The following is a 22,074-nucleotide window of genomic DNA, read 5'->3' as shown; positions in this document are numbered from 1 at the left end:
TGTTCCTCACTGATCAGAACATGAGTAAGAACTTCTGTGTGTCTTTACAAGTTCTCTTCAAGGCTAAGAGCATATTTGGTGTCTCTGTATTATTGGAGATTCTTAATACTCATCTGTCTTACAGGACTTCTCAAATATTTTTTCAGCACTTCGAGACTTAAATGAGAGATACTATTTGAGTGGAAAGCATGATGATGACAATTTTTTTAATATCTCCACAATAATGACTTATTACTACTCTTCACTCAATTTCTTAGCCAAAGCACTTGATAGTCTCATTCAATCATCTATATAGTAAAATTCCTTATTTACAAAAATAAAAGACTTATCCTGATTAAATTGCCTCCCTTTAAACAAAGATGAACAATTTTCGCTGTGGGTCTTCAACACTTAGCTGGAATATAACCAAACAGATGTCAAGAAATGGTAAGAAGCATCTTAAGAAGCTACTTAAATTATGAGTGGCTTTGTGTAGTTCTAAAATTTGCATCTTTTCCATTCTGAGTGGCAAGAGTGGAGACTTATTCTTGTTGCATGGATATGTTGAAGTCAATCTATTTTTCACAGGGCTGTCCAAAGGAAAAATGACAAATTAAGTAATTAAAATCTTTATGGAAGACAAAGCCTAAAATAGGATCACCAATTATTGCAACTACATTGCTCATCATGAGCAATGGTTGCTTGAGAACCTGAAGAGACCTTGTTCTATACCATTACAGAGCAGAAGGCCTTTTAGCAGTAATACCCTTGGATAGTTGTGATGGTCAAGTATGTATACTCTGTCTTACACAGAGGAGTTGAAGCCTTGCCTGGCATTTTTAAGTGCTACCACAAAGCAAAAAATCAATTATAATGGTTTTTAATACTGAGTTGCCACTTCAGGGCAGGGACTGGTTTTGTGCTTATAGGACGTCTAATAAAACAGGACCACAATTTAATTAAAAGGTCAAAGAACTTCTAAAATTGAAATGATAAAAAATAACTGCTATAGTAACGTATTTCACAGAACCATCCTGCAAACCCCAAAGAACCTGGCTAGAACGGCTGAGCCAGTACAGAGCAGGTGATAATTAACTTCTTCTGTATGCCAATGTCACATTAGGACTTAGAGCAAATCTTCTTGCTGCAGTTTTAGCTCAGTATTTCTTTACCTATTCACCATGGACAGAGAGAACAGATCATTCTTTTTCTTTCTGAAGCAGCCTTTTATGTACTTGAAGGCTGTTAATTCAACTCTGTTCAGTATTCTGGTTTTTACTCTCAGTAATACCAGTTCACTCAGTCTTTCTTTGAAGGTCATACATTGTAGACTTCTGCTCATTCTCATTGCTATCCCCCAATATACATCTAAAGTGTTCATTTTTTTCTTGAAGTGCAGTGCTATCTTCTTGACCTAGCACGAATATTGCAGTATACTGTTAAATATAGAAGGTTTCCAGAAAGCTGATAAAATGCATCCTGTTAAAAAGTTGACCGGCAAATAAAAAGCTAGAGGAATGAGTCCATAGCAATGCCTAGAGCACTGTTTGCTAATGTTAACATAATAGTAAGTGCATGCTTGTGTGAGAACTGGCAGGTAAACATACTGTCTGCTATGAACAATTTCAAACCTCCTGGGGGCAGTGAAGATAAGAAACCAACACACCTACCCCAAAAGCAGACTCCAGCCAATTCAGTTTAATAGCTAGATCTCATCTCTCCAGTGCTGCATCAGTTTGGTACCCAGTATAATGAAATGAGTAATCCCATCACCTCTTCCTACTACTAATGCTGTCAGCAAATTGCAACAGCTTAAGTAGCTCAGGAGAAAGTCTCATCCTGCTGTTTCCTAAACTTAACCCACTTGGAATCCATGTGTTATGGAACAAGAGTACAAACTGAAGGCTTCCTAGCAATATTTCAGTGAATGACAGAGGGAATTACTGTTATTTCCAAGAGAAGAAAATGTGAAACAAGTTTAACTAGATAAAATGAGCCTGGACAGTGCTAATAAAAGCCATTCCAGAGAGATTGCAAGTAATTTTATAAAGAATATTGTTGATTGCATGCCTACTGGACAAGTTAATACAGTGAAAGATGTTTGAGAAGAGGAAATGAACAGAAGATTGAGACTGGTTTATACATATTTGAAAAAAACCTGTGTCATAGCAAAAAAACAGCATGCCAGTCTGCTTTCAAATATGTAGTCAGCGCATTTTGGTTTGCTGATGATGGGGAGGTACGTGGATAGCCTAGTTCGGATAGCCTAGATAGGCTAGCACAAGTGACTTCAAAGTGATTAATACTTAAGATACCTGAGGCAGAGTAACTAGAAGTGCAAGATGTAAATAAGAAAATAAAGAACATGAATAGTAATGCTCTTCACACCTGGTGAGAAAGAGCACATTGTTGACATGGTGTGATAGCTACAGATGGTAACTGAAGTGGGAAATGTGTGAGAGGTAGTGACGAAATACAAGGATTTGTAGGACCCTTCTGAAGAAGACCTGATTTTCAAAGGTGCTTTCAAGTCAGGAGTATACAACCCTATAAGTCAATTGGAGAAGGTGGGAGATAAAATTTTGTTTATTAATTACAAATATGTTAATGGTAGTGAATGGGAACTCCCTAGTTGTTTAATCAGAGTGTCATTGCTCTACTACAAGGGTTTACTTTAAGACTATGTTAGGTAGTTCTCTTGTCTTAAAAATGAATTAGCAGTAAACTTTAACTTCTTTCATACTTCACAATTTAGGCAGGTGTTAACTGAAGTATAGGTAAATAAATTGAAATAATGAGCACATTTAATTAGGAACTAAATTGTCTGAGAAATTATATCCTAAGCTGCATAGAACATGAGCCAAACACAAGGAAACAGTTCATGTGTAACACCTATCAATGCATGCAATGATGCAATGCATATATCACTATCAAGTAACATTTGGAGTTCCATATTTACCATGTCTCTATGATTCCACTTCAGTTTTGATTGCCTTGCAGTTAGCAAGTTACTATTAAATAACAAAATCAATAACAAAAAATGCAGAAATGCCTGCTCAGACGTTTATGTTAGAAGAAAAGGCTGTGACCTTTTCGCCATTTATAAAAGATTAAGCAACAACCTTGATAAAGCAGTAGCCACTGTTTTATGTCTGAGATTGGTGGCATTCAGTAAGGTCTCCAGACAGCAAACTGTCCTAAAAAAAATTGCTGGCATAATGCAGTCACCTTCAGTAGAGCTTCCACCACCATCGCAATTAGCTACCATCTCAATTATCTCCTTCTTGTATTCTAGTGACAAACAAGCAGCCCTGAAGCACTTATCACGGTCTGTGCTTCCTCTTTCATTTTCCAGATAACATTTAGACCTAGGTATCACAGAATAGGATGTTGTGGATGTTCCTTTCCCAGGGAAGGGGTTACATGCCTCAGAGGAGCAAAAATATCCATGAGAAATCATGAAGCTTGAATCCATTTTTTTCCTGAAAAGTAAGTATTTTGGTATTTTCATTGACTACCTGCTCCTTCACACAGGATTCCTAATACCAATCTCTCAACCTTGACCATACAGCAAATCATGCTCCCATTTGCTCCCGGCTGCAGAGCACGTATCAGCTCAGGAGCAAGAAATATGTACTTCTTGGAATAACATCCTTTGGGCATGCAGCGGGTGCTCTAGTCCCACAGCACTTCTAACAACTTATGAGAAATGAAGGTCCTGTGGGAAGTTCTTATCTGCACCACATGCTCTACCGTGGAGGCAGAAACTAGCCTGTAGGGTCTAACCATTTTCTCAATAAATCAAAATGGCAACATTCAGCTCTATTCCTTTTACAAGTCAGAATGAAATAAGTTATCCTACAGCAAAATCAAGCAAAGATGTTGGAGTAAGGAAACTGTATGACTTTTTGATCTCAAGAGCTGCTATACTATGTGACTAGGGAAAGAAGAGGGGATTTTCAGGAAACAAAGGCTAAGTAGAAGGAAATCAGATAGCAAGTGAATGTCAGTATTTTTTGTTTTATTTCAATATGGGAATTTAAATTGATGACTTCCTGGGCTGCAGATTAAAAAGTTACAGTGAATGCAGAAATCTTTCACACAGACCATGTTGGAGGCTTGAAATTCTCTCTCCAGTATTTGACACAGCAGTTTTAATCTTCATGTTAGCTCTTGGGAACTATCTGACCAAAGGTAAATAGCCAGCTTGTCTCTTAATGAGCATCTGGATAACAATCTACAGTAACCTTAGGTTTGTGAGGAAGGGATGCTGCTTAAAGCATGTGTGCTATTTTCTGGATGGGACACTGGGAACGGATTTAAGTAAGTTTTATTGAATGAGATTAAACAAATGATTTTAGCAAACTATAAAATTAGTTAAATAAGTTCAGCATAATCAGATAACTTTCCTAATCAATCATACACTAGAAATTATTTTTCTGCTTAGCCAAATCTGCATTTATATGTCCCAGGTACCAACCTCAGCAGTAAATAGGTACACTATTCCTACTACATAAATGACCATTTTCATTTTGCATGTATCAAAAGATTTTTTCCAATATTTTTAGAATTTTCCTTAACAGATACTTATTTCTTACAAGAAATACTTTCACACATGAATGTAACTTACCCTGTAACTGCTGTAAACTAGTATGAACAGCCTAAAAACATTTAGTCCCCACTTCTTCAAAATCAGCTCTTAAAATGACACTGTTCATAAAGATTTTCATTATTGGATTTGGGGCTCTATTCAGATTCAATAAATAAATTAAAACCTCATTCTCAATCTACCACCATTGCTAGTAATGAAACATAAACTGGATGGTAAATGAGTGAACCATATCGGTGTCTTTTCCATAGGAAATATAAAAACATATATTGATTTTGATAAATAAATCACTGTCACTTACAGTATGGCTGTAGTTGTGTGGCTTGCACTGCTAGAGAAATAAAAACTCTAGGTCTTGCCTAACAAGATGATTTATCTAACAATTGTACATGGGTTAGAAAGGAGAGACCTTTATTTTCTCCCTTTCCTCACAGATGTATAGATCCTTCCCCTGACACCGTCTGGATGGTATGCATTGGATTCTAGTGGTCTCCACTCATTTTATCTGCACAGCAGTGGCCCCAAGAACTAACATGCTCATAAACCCTCTCTTATGAGCATATTATACCACTAGATGTTTAAGCAGGACTTGAAACCATTTTGTATTAAAAAAATGAAGGTACAGAGTAACCATTATTTAGCTGAAACTGGAAGGGCTTTTCACCAAGCAACATTCATAGCAGAATCCCCATTCACTTCTGGAAGATGAAATTCAGCAAGGACATAGTAAGAATTATCAGAAATCTGTATTTACGGCCACAACCACTGAAATTACATTCTTGCTGCCTTTATAGTAGGAATCAAGTAAACAAAGACAGAAACTGTGTGGATAAAAATATTCCTATGAATCTGAAAGTTGGTGACTATGATTCATAATTAGTAATCACTTCTTTAACGTATGCCTGTATTCTTTTAAGGACTAAGGTTAACAATAGTTTCTAGTGTTTCTTGCTTCCTATTCTTTCACCAGGTTAGCAACTGCAAGACATCTCTTTCATTTTAATTGGCCAAAAAGGAAACCATGAAGACTGATCACCAAATGCTTTTTCCAGACTTTAAGATAAGTAGGGTTAAGAAACAGAAGGAAAATTAAATAAGAGGAGGGGGAGTATGAAGCAATGTTTAATGCCTTTGGCATTATTTCATTTAGTGGTGAATGCTACACGATGCTTCAAACTGAGATCACAGTTGAGCAGACAGAAAAGAAAAATATAATTTTGTCTGTGAAGTTGTCAGAAAGATGAACCTGTCAAGAGGTAGAGAAATAGGTCACATGAAAGTTAATGGAAAGTAATGAATGGAATACATTGTGCCACAATGCTTCATCTCAATTAAAAGTTCACATGCTGAATGCCATTTAAATTGACAGATACCCAGCTCTTATCAGCCTGCTTATTTATAGTCTTTGCATTTATAAAGGCTGTTGTTTATCCCACTGGGTAGCCTCTGGAATCCTCCTGTTGCATTTCTTAGTCAAGAACAATCGAAGTGTAAAGTAGTGAAATGCCAGGATTCATAGAAAAGTGTTTCATGGGAGAATGTTTCTCTATTACAGATGTTCAGGTGCTTCAGAATAAACTGATGTTAGAGAAAGACTGGATTTTTCCTTCTAGCAGTGTCCAACACTAGACTGACATGAACTAACCATTGCTCTTTGACCATAGCAATGTCATCACTTCAAGAGGCAGCTCCAACACCCCTTTTTAGCAGTTCAAGACAAAAAAGAGTGGTTTGGAAGGCAATACAGGGATTATGTCATACCTGCATGACATGCCACACTGCTGCACCCCAGCTTCCAACACAGAGGTGTGATGAGAATAATGAACTTGCTGAAAGGGCTATATGTGGTGGGTTGACCCTGGTTGGATGCCAGGTGCCCACCAAAGCCGCTCTATCACTCCCCCTCCTCAGCTGGGGGGGAAGAAAATATAACAGAAGGCTCGTGGGTCAAGATAAGGACAGTTTAATACAGTGATAGCAAAGGTCGCGCGTGCGAAAGCAAAGAAAAAAAAACAGATGATGTTATTCTCTACTTCCCATCAGCAGGCGATGTCTAGCCACTTCTCGGGAAGCAGGGCTTCAGTACGCGTAGTGGTTGCTCCGGAAGACAAAATGCCCCCCCCTCTGTCTCCCTTTACTTAGCTTTTATATCTGAGCTGACGTCATATGGTATGGAATATCTGTTTGGTTAGTTCAGGTCAGCTGTCCTGATTGTGTCCCCTCCCAAGATCTTGCCCTGCCCCAGCCTGCCATTGAGGGGAGGGCAAAAATGTTGGGGAGACAGCCTTGATGCTGTGCCAGCACTGCTCAGCAGTAGCCAAAACACTGGTGTGCTATCAACACCTTTCTAGCTACTGATGCAGGGCACAGTGCTATGAGGGCTGCTGTGGGGAGTATTAACTCCATCTCAGCCAGACCCAATACAATCTCCACCCCTTATTCCATACCATTTGCGTCCTGCTCAGGTCCCACATAATTTAATACAGATATCTTCTAACCATATTATTGTATTTAATTCTCATTACTGAAATCCTTTCTTACCAACACTTACAGCTGAAACTACGTACTGAAACCACTTTTATACCCAATGTACAGATTTATACATTCTTATTAATTACTATCCCTTGTCCTTTAAAAGATAGATGTTCCATGGGCTTCTTCCACTCCTCCAGATGTTCACACTCAGGTTATGACTTAGGCCCCATCCATCAAGATGAGTGGTCAGGACAGGAAAAGCAGTATGTTCGAATGCTGGGCACCAACACCCGCTTGGTTTGGGTCACCGATGCACTTGTCTGGTTCCTTGCGAAGTTCACTCCTCTGCAGTTCAGGTCATTCCTGCTACATTACTTCCTACAACATACAACTCACATCACAGATTATTTTTCCCCCAAGGTTAAATGTCCTTGAGGCACACACTGGGTCTCCCCATCCTTCCGCATTACCCACCAAGTACACCCAGGTCCCTGAGCAAAGACAATCCCACGAATGGGTTTGCCTTTTCCCGTGGGAGGTGCAATCCACACTGCCTTCCCCAGCCACTTCCCCATGTGCACTACAGGGACCTTATCTCCTCCCACAGTATGTAGGGGTTTTGTTTGGGCAGGACCAGGACGGTTAGCAGATCCTCTGGTGTTAACTAGCCAAGTGGCTTCTGCTAAATTTGTATCCCAATGTTTCCATGTCCCATTGCCTAGCGCTCTCAACATAGTCTTCAACAGTCCATTATATCTCTCAATTTTTCCAGATGCTTGCGGGTGATAGGGTATGTGGTACACCCACTCAATGCCATGTTTCTTTGCCCAGGAGCTTATGAGGTTATTTCGGAAATGAGTCCCATTGTCTGATTCAATCCTTTCTGGGGTACCGTGTCGCCATAAAATTTGCCTTTCGAGGCCTAAGATGGTGTTTCGGGCAGTGGCATGGTTTACAGGATATGTTTCTAGCCAACCAGTAGTTGCTTCCACCATGGTGAGTATGTAGCGCTTGCCTTGGCATGTTCGTGGCAGTGGTCCAATGTAGTCAATTTGCCAGGCCTCGCCATATCGAAAGCCCAGCCACCGCCCTCTGTTCCAGGGAGACTTTACTCTGGTCGCTCGTTTGATTGCAGCACATGTTTCACATTCATGAGTGACCTGTGTGATGGCCTCCATGGTCAGGTCCACCCCTCGATCACGAGCCCACCTATATGTTGCATCTCTCCCTAGATGTCCTGATGTCTCATGGGCCCATCGAGCTACAAATAGCTCACCCTTACGCTCCCAGTCCAGGTCCACCTGAGCTATTTCTATTTTGGCAGCCTTGTCTACCTGTTCATTATTTCGATGTTCTTCAGTGGCACGGCTTTTGGGCACGTGAGCATCTACATGACGTACCTTTAGAGTCACGTGTTCTACACGGGCAGCAATGTCCTGCCACAATGCTGCTGCCCAGATGGGTTTACCCCTGCGTTGCCAGTTGGTCTTCTTCCACTGCTGTAGCCACCCCCATAGGGCATTAGCCACCATCCAGGAGTCAGTATAGAGGTAGAGTACCGGCCACTTTTCTCGTTCAGCAATGTCTAGGGCTAGTTGGATGGCTTTCACTTCTGCAAACTGACTTGACTCGCCTTCTCCTTCAGTGGCCTCAACGACTTGTCGTGTGGGACTCCACACAGCAGCTTTCCACTTCCGATGGTTCCCTACCACACGACAGGATCCATCAGTAAACAAAGCGTAACACCTTTCGTCTTCTGATAGCTCATTATATGGTGGTGCCTCTTGGGCACGAGCCACCTCCTCAGGTGATGCTCCAAAATCTCTGCCTTCTGGCCAGTCCATGATCTCTTCCAGAATTCCTGGGCGGTTAGATTTCCCCAGTCGAGCTCGTTGTGTGATCAATGCTATCCACTTACTCCATGTAGCGCTGGTTGCATGATGTGTAGAGGGGATGTTTCCTTTGAACATCCAGTGTAGCACGGGCAATCGTGGTGCCAAGAGGAGATATGCTTCTGTACCAACAACTTCTGAAGCGGCTCGAACCCCCTCATATGCTGCTAGTATTTCTTTTTCAGTCGGGGTGTAGTGGGCTTCTGATCCTCGGTACCCCCGACTCCAAAACCCTAATGGTCGACCTCGGGTTTCTCCTGGTGTTTTCTGCCACAGGCTCCAGGTGAGACCATGCTCCCCAGCTGCAGTGTAGAGTACATTTTGTACATCTGGTCCTGTCCGGACAGGCCCAAGAGCTACTGCACGAGCTATTTCCTGTCTGATATGCTCAAAAGCTTGTTGTTGTTCAGGGCCCCATTCAAAATAGTTCTTTTTCCGCGTTACTCGATAGAGAGGGCTCACAAGCTGACTATAACCTGGAATATGCATTCTCCAGAACCCCACAAGGCCTAGGAAAGCTTGTGTTTCTTTCTTGTTGGCTGGTGGAGACATAGATGCTATCTTGTTAACCACATCCATTGGGACATGACGGCGTCCATCCTGCCATTTTATTCCCAAGAATTGAATCTCCTGTGCAGGTCCCTTGACCTTACTTTTCTTTATGGCGAAACCAGCTTTCAGAAGAATCTGAATTATTTTTTTTCCCTTCTCAAACACTTCTTCTGCCTCGTTGCCCCACACGATGATGTCATCTATGTATTGTAAATGTTCAGGGGCATCGCCTTGTTCCAGTGCCATTTGGATTAATCCGTGACAAATGGTAGGGCTGTGCTTCCACCCCTGGGGCAGTCGATTCCAGGTGTATTGGACACCTCTCCATGTGAAAGCAAACTGTGGCCTGCATTCTGCTGCCAAAGGAATGGAGAAAAATGCATTGGCAATATCAATTGTAGCATACCATGTGGCTGCCTTTGATGCCAGTTCATATTGGAGCTCTAACATGTCCGGTACAGCAGCACTCAGTGGCGGTGTCACTTCATTCAGGCCGCGATAATCTACTGTTAACCTCCATCCTCCATCAGACTTTTGCACTGGCCATATAGGACTATTAAAAGGTGAATGAGTCTTACTGATGACTCCTTGGCTCTCTAGGTGATGAATCAGCTCATGGATGGGAGCCAGGGAGTCTCGGTTTGTCCGATATTGCCGACGGTGCACTGTCCTGGTAGCGATCGGCACCTGCTGTTCTTCAACTTGCAGCAATCCCACAGTGAAGGGATCTTCCGAGAGGCCAGGCAGGGTAGATAGCTGTTTGATCTTCTCTGCATTTACAGTGGCTACACCAAAAACCCATCGGTACCCCTTTGGGTCCTTGAAGTACCCTCTCTTGAGGTAGTCTATGCCAAGGATACAAGGGGCCTCTGGGCCGGTCACAATGGGGTGCTTTTCCCACTTGTCCCCTGTCAAGCTCACTTCAGCCTCCAGTATAGTCAATTCTTGGCATCCCCCTGTCACTCCCGAGATCCAGATGGGTTCTGTGCCCCTGTATCCTGATGGCATCAGTGTACACTGTGCACCAGTGTCTACCAAAGCTTTATACTTCTGTGGGTCTGATGTGCCAGGCCATCGAATCCACACAGTCCAGTATATCCGGTCATCCCTTTCCTCCTCCTGGCCGAAGGCAGGGACCCTCTATTGCTGTTCCTCATCAGAATATTCACTGTCCGATCCTTGCGGTACCAGACCAGAAGTCCCCTCACCAGAATCAAGGGAGGTGGTTTCAGTTCTTCTGCGCTTGGAGGATCGCTGAGTGCTTTCTTGGGCCTCTACAGCAACTACGCTGACAGCCTTCTTCTTGGGTGACCCCTTCTTAACAGCTGTCTTCCCTCTCAGTTCACGTACGCGGGCTTCCAGCTTAAAGGTAGGTTCACCATCCCACTTCCTCATGTCCTCCCCTTGGTCACGCAGGAAGAACCAGAGTGTACCACGTGGCATACGCCTTGGGCTCCCTTTCCCTCTGACTTGGGCAGGAGAGGACTGATTTCTTGGAGCATCTCTAACAGCCAAGGCACTGTCCTGTAGGGATGAGGAGGCACAGAGATTTTCCTCAAAGTTTTGGAGCCAAGACGACACTTTCTCCACAGTTGGTGTTTCCATATCTGGACAATACATTGCTGCCAAGCTGTTAGAATACGATGCTGGGGCACCTTGAATCACCTTTCGCCACATGGCCCGTGTGCACAGGACATCCTCTGGATCTTTGGATACTTCCTCATCATCTAGATCACTGTAGATGACTTCCACCACTGCTAACTCTCTCAGATACTGGATGCCTTCATCTGCAGTAGTCCACTTTTCTGAGGAATTCACAAGATCTTCCTTGAATGGGTATCTTGCCCTCACACTTGAGAGGAGCCGGCTCCAGAGACTGCAAACTGCTGCCTCTTTTCCAATTCCTCTTTCAATTCCCCGGTTTCTAGCGAGGGATCCCAGTTGTTGGGCTTCCTTGCCTTCCAGTTGCTGACTATCAGCCCCGTTATCCCAGCATCGGAGCAGCCAGGCAGCAATCCGCTCACCTGGCTGGCGGCTGTAATCTTTCCGCAAGTCCCGAAGTTCTGAGGACGTCAGGGACCGGGTAGTTTCCGCTTCCTGTTTAAGCTCCCTCACTCCTTCCTCCAATTTCTTTGTTGAAGGACCAGCTTCTAGATCAAACCCTTCCTCTTCTTCTTCTTCCCTCACTAATCGATGGTATGGACCCGTTGATCTCCTTGTCCACTGCTTCCTTTTCACTACTGGGGCAATTACTGTAGTTGTTGTTGTTTGGGTCCCTATCTCGAGCATGGTGTCCTCAGATACAGTCTGGGTCCCTGCCTCAACCATGGTCCTCTGACAGTGTTGAACTATGGCTCGGTAGGCATAGGCCAGGCCCCAGTACAGTGCAAGAAGCTGCTGGTTCTCATTGGGATAAGCCAGGCACCCTTCTATCAGGTGGCGTGTCAGTTTGCCAGGGTTACTTGCCTGTTCAGATGTAAAGTCCCAGGTTATGGGAGGTGATAACCGTCCTAGGAATCTGCCCAAATCCTTCCATATACCCTGCCACCCAGGGACCGGTCGCTTGAGGGCACATTTCAGTATTGCCTCACCTAAAACTTGCCTTCTCTTATACCAGGATGAGACCAGATTCCACAATACCCATAATATGCCACCAGTATTAATTATTAGTATTAAACAGCTCACATAAGGGTGAACAAGGACCTCGGGAGCCTGCATAATAAAACCATTCACATCAATGCCTGGTAGGGAGAGGGAGATGTGTTCTCTCATCTCCTCCACAAGATAGCTCCCACAACACAGCAAAACCATCAGCGCCAGGACAAAACACATAGACATTATTTGTATTAGCACGTTCCCGCGTTCCTTCGTTCTCCCCACAAGATAGCTCCCACAGCACAACAGAGCCATCAGTGCCAGGACAAAGCACGCAGCCATTATTTGCATTAACATGTTCCCAAACTCAGCAAGCTAGAGATAAGCAAGCAGCTAACAAGCTCGGTGACCTGCACAGGAGCTTGCCACTTAATAACTAGCTATAGAATGCTTAATGCAAAACTGCCGTTGTCGTGCCCCACGTTGGGCGCCAAAAAGGACTGTGGTGGGTTGACCCTGGTTGGATGCCAGGTGCCCACCAAAGCCGCTCTATCACTCCCCCTCCTCAGCTGGGGGGGAAGAAAATATAACAGAAGGCTCGTGGGTCAAGATAAGGACAGTTTAATACAGTGATAGCAAAGGTCGCGCGTGCGAAAGCAAAGAAAAAAAACAGATGATGTTATTCTCTACTTCCCATCAGCAGGCGATGTCTAGCCACTTCTCGGGAAGCAGGGCTTCAGTACGCGTAGTGGTTGCTCCGGAAGACAAAATGCCCCCCCCTCTGTCTCCCTTTACTTAGCTTTTATATCTGAGCTGACGTCATATGGTATGGAATATCTGTTTGGTTAGTTCAGGTCAGCTGTCCTGATTGTGTCCCCTCCCAAGATCTTGCCCTGCCCCAGCCTGCCATTGAGGGGAGGGCAAAAATGTTGGGGAGACAGCCTTGATGCTGTGCCAGCACTGCTCAGCAGTAGCCAAAACACTGGTGTGCTATCAACACCTTTCTAGCTACTGATGCAGGGCACAGTGCTATGAGGGCTGCTGTGGGGAGTATTAACTCCATCTCAGCCAGACCCAATACACTATAATATGCTAACTGGTGGGTTACAGCTTTATCCTTGCATTACTCTGTTGCAAGAAGTGGGTAATAGTTTATAGAGATGACTTGAGCCACTTTTAGGTGAGAAAAAGCTTTGTAGCTTTTATATGGGGAGAATGACTTAAAGCCGAAGGTGAGACACATAAGGATAACATAGGTACTACTAAAATTGGGAACATGATGGGAGCATGCTGAGGAGAAAAAAGTTACGCATCAGAAGGGTGCACTTTTTGAGTTGTATGTGAACTCTCATTCTCTCCAGGTCAGGTGTCTGACTTAGAGCTCCATGTTTAAGTACTTCATCCCTCTTCTTAAGTTAAGCACTTCACAAAACTCACTTGTCTCAGGGTGATAGTGGGAGGCATTGTCTATGTAATTGCTTACTAGTCCTTGAACTTGCTCAGGAAATGAGAGCTCTGGTGTGTAGCCCTCCTTCAGTGCCAGGATCTCAACCACATTTCCTCCAACTCCACAGTAAATGCCTGCGTTGTGTAAGAGTTGGGGAGCACCTTTCACTTCCCATGTTACAGCTGTGCCACTGAGCTGCCTACACCGCCAGAGGAAGCTAGCAAGATGGAGCCTGACATTGCAGGAACGGTCCGCCACTACAAGGTGGGAGGGATGAGTATGGATCTCTGTTTTGTGATGAACAGAAGGAAGCCAGAGTGCCACAAGCATACCAAATACAACAGAAACACACAGGGTGTTTGGTAGCTTTACTGACTGAGAGCAGAGCTGAGGCAGATATTAACAACTTCCTTGCTCAGACTGGGAGACCAGTGTGCATGTGTGTCGTGGTTTAACCCCAGCCAGCAACTAAGCACCACACAGCTGCTCACTCACCTCCCTCACAGTGGGATGGGGGAGAGAATCAGAAGGGTAAAAGTGAGAGAACTTATCGGTTGAGATAAAGACAGTTTAACAGTTAAAGCAAAAGCTGCTCATGAAAGCAAAGCAAAACAAGGAATTGATTCCCCACTCCCCATCGGCAGGCAGGTGTTCAGCCATCTCCAGGAAAGCAGGGCTCCATCACATGTAACGGTGACTTGGGAAGACAAATACCATGACTCCAGATGTCCCCCCTTCCTTCTTCTTCCCCCAGCTTTTCATTGCTGAGCATGCCATCATATGGCATGCAATATCCCTTGGGTCACCTGGGATCAGCTGTCCCAGCTGTGTCCCCTCCCAACCCCTTGTGCCCCTCCAGCCTCCTCGCTGGTGGGGTGGGGGGAGGAGCAGGAAAGGCCTTGACTCTGTGTAAGCACTGCTCAGCAGTAATGAAAACATCTCTGTATTATCAATGCTGCTTTCAGCACAAATCCAAAATGTATCCCCATACTAGCTACTATGAAGAAAATTAACTCTATCCCAGCCAAAACCAGCACATTCTCCACCCCTGTAACACTCCCTGCCCTTTTAGGCAGAAGCCCAAACATGGGCACCAAACACTTCCACTGCCAAAGTGTTAATGGGATGCTTCATTTTAGGTAAAGATGTTTCTTAGTCAAATTGATTATGGTTTAGCTCCTCCTAGGGCTTTTTTTTTTTGACTCGGAGCCCTGACAGTAGTGATTTTGGAACAAAGACTGCATCAAATTTACAAGTGCACAGGTGTTCCAGGCATGGTGGGAGGCTGGACTATATGGGAGACATTCAGTGTAGCCTTATCTGGGGGGACACAGTGCATCTCAGTGGCTAAGAGCAAAACAAAACCCAAGACAATCATCAGTGAAAGAAAAACAAGCTCATAGTTCTGTGGCTCCAGTTTACAACAGATCCAAGATCTGTGCTGCTCTGACAGTCAGGCTGGCAATTATCAAAGCCAGGAATAGGAGAAAAAACCTCTTACAACTTGCACAATTGCACAAGTACACAGACATCTTTTAGAGAGGTTATAAATGAAAAGGAGAACTGTTCACTCTTAGCTTACAAACATGTAAATGAGCATTGCTACCATGCAAATCGAAATATCTGCTTGTGATTTGAAAAAAATCATACCTGTGTGTGAAGGTCTGATCCTGAATTAGCTGCTTACATTTAACTTTCCTAAGCTGTATATGTTCTAAGGATCTGAGCACTAAGAATTTTGCACTGAATTCATACTGATTCTTACTTGTTCAGCATAGTTGAGAAATTGAGCACTTTGGGTAGCTGTCTCCTCTCCTCACCCAAAGCCTTAGGCTTATTCTGCTGTTGAAAGCCTGAAAAAGAATCGATCAAGTGTTAATTTTAAAATCCTTCTAAGTGGAATTTGTTCTCAGTTAATATTTAAGTACTGCCTACAATGCATGTAATAAAATGGGAGCATGTTTTGGAAAGCCCTGATTGGATGTGCATGTCAGCTGTTGCTCTGCTAGCCTAATGCAATTTGATTTTGATACAATGTAATGGAGCACAGTGATGAAAAACAGCAATCCTAATAAGGCTCCTCTTTTCACAGTTTATTTTTGGCCACTGAAGCAGGTGCTTCTTTATCCCTCCCTCTTTCAGAGCATGTAATCTCAAAATAATTAGCTAAGATGACTTTTCTTTGTGTCATAATTAAATGAAATCTAAGTAACAGACTATTACTTCTATATTGCAAAACCGTAGGGTCAAATTTTCAACTAGTATGTACTGGCAGCACAGACATCAGCTGAACAAAGAAAAAACCTACAGCAGCAACAACTTTACTCACAGAAAAGCAATGGATGAAGGGGACCCAACTGTCCTTTATGTGCTCAGAAGAGAGCTGGCTGCATTCCACGCTGTTTCAGTGGCCTGCTCTTTAGCATCTAGGCAAATCAGACTGAGCTGCAACTTGTATAAGGTGGATTAATGTTCAAAAGAGAATTGTATGAAGCTACCAAATTAATTTCTTTGAGATTCTGGTTTTGAACGCAGGTTTCTGGGGTGAAAGGCTAATGCATTAACTCATCACATCAAGCACATCTCATTATGCAGAAGTTAATGTTAATACACTCCATTTCCTACATTTTTAAGGATCTGATGCTTTCAGGGACTTTTTTTCTCCTTGTGCTAATTGTACTATCTGCATCTCTTATCTAATTAAACATGTAGTTTGTGTCAAAAAATTCCTTTGAACAAAACAACAATCAGGCTTTCATGAAATCACAGATCATCTAGGAAGCAGGGAAAGTAAGCTGTGGCAGAATAGGAGAGGATGCTATTCTCAGTCCCAGTGGGCAGCAAAACTAAGCGAATGAGGGTTACCTGCTGAACTGAGTACATTCACTCTTGGAAGAAAAATGCTTTTCACTTTAGAAGTATATGCAATTATCCTCTTTCTTTCCCAGCCACATACATACACATCTGGTGCTAATTCTGGCCTTTACAGGATGCTCTTTATGTCACTGGGGGGGAGGTGGGGGGAGCTATAAATGTTCTGTCATAAAAGTGCTAAGCCACCACCATAGAGAACAGTCTGTGACACTCTAGCCTCAGAGATTTTAAAGGACGTATCCAAGGCCATGTGTGAACTATGTTGTGCTGAACCAACCAAGTTGATTGGCAGCAATAACTTCTTTTCCCATCCTGCATAGGGATGTAGGATGAAGTGTAGGGAACCTTGATGAAGTCTGTTGCTGACATTTAAATAAATTAATGATGTACTCTGTATACAAACAAGAGAAGCTGATGTTTCAGCAGTGATGGGCCTGATTAGTTTTTAATGATGATGAAGCCAGCACTGTAATGGTTTGTGTTGAGCTTTTAAAGCCGAATTTTCAGTGAGCCTGTTCATGTGGAAACATAATGCTTTTATTGGTATGTTCAGCTATGTGAAGGTACGTAGATACTGGCTAAATCTAAGCTGTGCATCAAACACATGCTCCTGATTGTCACAACAGCAGACTTTGTTCAGAGAGCAAATGTGACTACCTTCACGCCTACACACCTGTTTCCTTCCCAAATAAACCATAAATCTGAAGGTGGAGAGGAAATGGCATGCATCTGGGTCTGTCCTGGACACGTCACAAAATGTCTAGCAGCTTTATACATAGGAGCTGAGAAGTGCCTCCGGCTCAGTTGATTTAGACATAGCCACTGCCATTTCCCCATCTGCTGCACTTCCAATGAAGGGGAGTTTTTGTCCTTCTGCTATAGTAGCTATGAGGCAGCTGCTATTTTATGAGAGCAATTTATGCAACATATTAAGAGAGCAATTTTAAGATGGACACATTACTGTTATTCTTTCTTGATTTGTTGCTTTTCTAGATCTTGATATTGTCAGTCTGAAAAAGAGTGGATACTTTTTGTGTATAGGAGAAAAATTCTGTTTCCATGTAGTAAAGAGAAAGTGGGAATGTTCAACACTGCCTGGTATCTTCAAGAAATTAATTGAAATTCATATTATTTTATGACACTGAGAAGACGTGGTATCAGGAAAGCATTAGTCTTGACCAAGGCTACAGAAAATTGATTCGCATGTCATTCTTAAAGCTTAAGTGACTATTAAAATGTAGATAATTTGGCTGAGTTGGTGAAGTAATCTTAAATCCTCAGAGGGGAGATGTTAAGTCAATTATGGGGACAGGTTGTAAGTTGCTCAAAAGCTAACAAAAAGATAATTCTGTTCTCTTATGCTAACAAAAAGATAATGCTGTTCTCTTACTTCTCTCACCACTCAAGTGTTGCTTGCAGCCCCTCAAAACAGGCACAGACTCAAATAAATTAAATGATCTATGATTAATACACTGTTTGTGCTTATTTTTATTAAAGGGCAGGTGGTCATGTGGGATTTTAGGGTTTTATTTCTTCATTACATCAAATAAAGGTTCTGCAATAAGAAAATCTCCAATTTACCTTCCTGTTTGGAGACAGGTAAGAAACATCTTTTCTCTCCTACTTGAATACAAAAATCTCAAAATCGTTCACATATCCCCCCAAAGACCTCTAAAAAATCACATTAAGACATTGTGATAGAACAGAGATATGCTACAAGTCCACTGTGATCCACTTTAACTAAAAAGATATTTATGCTTTCAACATACAGGTTTTCTTAAGCATAACATCCATGAATGCTGACATAAGTTAAGGATATTTAGTGTCGTACTTGGAAACCACTCCCATAGGAGATTTTGGTTAGAAGCTGAGACAAAGTGTATTTTGTAGGCAGTTAAATGTCCCTTATTTTAAAGGCTGTGATAAAACATGACACCTTTGGAATCAAGAGGATAGCTGTATTTTACAAAATTCTAAAGTAACAAGAGCAATGAAACCTGATTTCCTAAGTATGTCTCTTGTGGCTGGATTTGCTGGCACCTCACACAGTGTCAGTTCTAGCTGATGCTCTTCCCATTTGGAGTGCTTGTAACATATAAACTCTCCTGTATAGACTCCCCTGTGCCTCGTAAGGGTAGAGCTCATGCTACAGTGGGCACTCCCTTTACAAGGCTGCTGAAGCTGCCTCTTCTCTGCCCCCTGGAGATTGTGTAGAACATAATACTTTTTGAGACAACTACCTCTTCCAAATTTTGAATCATTCAGACAACTGCTAAAGTCATCGGACACAGATCAGACACATATAGAGAGTGACACTGTGTAAGTCTTGTTTCCTTCTGAAACTAGTAAAAAGGAGCCGCCATGCATGCCCCGGTAGGATTGTGACAGGACAGACCCAGCTCCATCTCCCTCTGATAAGCTGCAGCACACCTCTCACTGGTTCCTGACTGATGCTAGAGCAACGCCACAAGACAGTTAATTACAAAGGATGCAAGGCAAAAAATGAAAGAAAAGAAGTATCCTTATATCTGTTTACTACTGTTCCCATTTTCCTCTTCCTAGCAGTAGAAGTGGACATTGCTAGCTGACATTGGCTCCGTGTCACTCTCAAACCCTGCAGGAGAACACACTGATGTTTTGAACACTGTTAGCTCATCCTGTTCTTTCCCAGCATATCATGTTACCTTCACAACTGAGAGAAGGATCCCTTTACTTTTCACACTGAGGTACTAGGACATACATAGCATTTAAAATGTAATATTAATTTGCATTGGTTGCAGATTGCAGTCCATTTAGTACATGGAGAGAATAGTACCTGTGCGACTAAATCACAAATGATGTGACAGGCATTTTTTTAAAAGTACCATGTAATGGTGTGTCAAAGTATTCTTCTTCTTTTACATTGCATTAAAAGAAATCTTACCCTTGAACTGCTGAGAAAATAATTTATCCTGGTATTTTTAAAGTCTGATTCAGTCCTCTTAACATAATTTCCTGAGCTTTGAACTCATTGAGTCTTCTAATAATGTCCTTAAATGAGGGAAGGAGGTAATTTTCTCTCTCACTGCCTTTGGGGGATCATCAATCATGTATCACTCACTCATAAGTGTTAGCATTGCACCATGGCTGCCTTTTTTTTTTTTTAAAGAAGCCAAATCATGTATGGAGAAAGTGCTGTAGAGTAAAAGTTTCCATTTATAAATTGCACAGTCTGTGCTGAATTGCTGTACCTCCTGCGAGGCAATTTTAGTATAAAGCCCTACAGTGATTCAGATCCCTAGCTACAATAATTTTTGTTATAACCTTTCCTTCACCCACTGCCACAACACATTTCTATAACAAGCAAATTCCATGGATGTTATAAGGACAGATTTACAAATGAGTTGTACTGTGATAGTGTCAAAGGAAATGTGCTTATTAAGCCAACGGACAATGCAAGTATTGAGTTATTTGAAAAGCCAAGCTACTTTTATTTAAATCCCAAGAAGTAGGCACCAAGATATTAAGAACTGGTTTGACTGCATGCTTATTCTTAAACATTTGCATATTCAGTTAATTTCAGTATTAAAACACTGTCAAATTAATATACTAGTCTTTTCCACTTGAAAAGCGGATTAGATCACACAAAACGTGATGGTCTTCATCTGAGCCCTCAACTGACTTTTTCAACATTATAAAAATCAATATTTGCTTTTCCAAAAAGAATTGCAATTGGCAGTAGGTGATTAGGAGAAATGAAGTCTGAATACTAACTGTACCCAGTGGCAGTAAATGTACAGGAGGAAAGCATGAAATCATTTCTGAATCTTGCTGTTTGTTGAAAATAAAAGCATTTCCATATTAGACATTACTTCTTTCAGGAAAATAAATCAGAGATGGAAGAAAATATCCCTGGTGAATTCCTGCTTCTTTATAAAGTTCTTTTTACTGAACACTTCACTGCACAGCAAGAAACAATATCTCTGCTCACCACTCCAAGGCCCGACAGCACGATGTGCTTGTTCAGGATCACACTCCCAAGGACTGTTCTCTGCTTCCTTCACCCACTCTTTCCGCTTTTTTCTTCATTACTTTCACATATCTTTCCATTCAAACAAGGCTCTCTGAACTCCATTCACTCCTGTAATAAACATTTCTAAATGGCCTTACATGAACCTTTGCTGTGGGCAGTTGCATGCCCATGTTTTGGCACGGGAGACATCATTGTTTCATAAAGATGCTTATTTGTTTCTAAATGGTTGTAGAAAAGGAACACATCTTTTCCCACTATGGTTTCATTACACTTCAAGCCAGTCTTTCATGAAGTATATATAGTAGCAGCAGCAGGGAGCAGCCTACACTTGAGGCTAGCAGTCTCACAGAAATACTATGCAAATATGACTTACTGCTTTCTCCTCTTTCATGCAAGACTTGAATAACTGGCACTGCCTCATGCCTGTCAAAAGACTGCTCTGTAAATCCATTCTGAGCAAAGAGGAAAATATAAGTAAAATGCACATGTTCACCAAGTCTGTTTTTTCACCTTTTGAACTCTAGAACAGCTTTTTAAAGCAATCAGCTGTAAGTGCAAACGATACCCTGCTGCCACTTAGCCTCCTTTCCCAAGAAACCCATTTGCAAAGTATTATTTGTTTATTTCTCTCAGGACAGAAATAAGCATTAAACATGGGAAAGTTAATATACTTCATAATGATAAACCGGGGGTTTAAATGAGCATGAAAACTTGCTGAGGCAAAGCCTTTAAAATGATTTTAAAGCTCTAATAGGATCCCTTGCATGCATTTGAAACATATATGCACACAAAGCACTGACCCAGGACATTGTCACTGCTGTTTCTATTATCATTATGACTTTGCAAGCTGTGTCTTATTAATGAGCATTCAGTGCAGTGCTTTACCTATTGTGGGAACCGCTGTATCTTCGACATGTCCCCCCTTTTTCTGAGAACCATCCCCTAATTAATATGAAACTTCTGTGAAATAAGGTAATTCTACATGTAACAGAAGAAGCCCAGAGTAGAAGATTTGCATATTGACAAGACAGTCCAGCATAACACAGAGATACCTGTGCTACCTGAATGATCGGCAGCAATCCAGCATGGGCCAAGTGTGGTACCTCCCCATGCAAAGAAGGGAGAAGACATTGAATTACCCCTGCCAGCATTACGTAAAAAGACTCACCTCAGAGAGCGGGAAAACAAAAGAAGTGAGGAATCATTGTTTTTAAGCATGCAAATATTTGGTGTCCTTTTCCTTTGCAGTCAACCACACAATCATGCACATGGAGAGCACGCACAAAATTTTTCCTCCTTGTAGAAGAGAATGGAGAAGATACACAGGTCACTGCACCAGGCTAGTGCTATGGAAGCACTTAAGCTGTCGAAGAGAGGAAGATAAAGAAGAGTCAGCAAACACAGTCTTGCTCCTGTAAACAGATGCCACAAAACTGCGCATACACAGCGTAAACTTCATTTCAAGGTTAGACGAAGAAGTACTGCAGCAGGTTTTGCATCCTACTTAATTCTTGCCGATTCAACTTAATTCCTAGGTTTCCCAAGGACAGTACAGTTCCCATGGCTTTTCTCATCCCAGAGACATACATGATGCAAAGCTGTATGCATGAACAGTCTGGGCTGGACTGTGCTTTCAGAG

The sequence above is a fragment of the Buteo buteo genome, chromosome 20, assembly GCF_964188355.1.
Source record: "Buteo buteo chromosome 20, bButBut1.hap1.1, whole genome shotgun sequence".
NCBI classification, from domain to species: domain Eukaryota; kingdom Metazoa; phylum Chordata; class Aves; order Accipitriformes; family Accipitridae; genus Buteo; species Buteo buteo.
The sequence above is the reverse complement of the archived record's forward strand: the minus strand, read 5'-3'. Positions refer to the sequence as shown.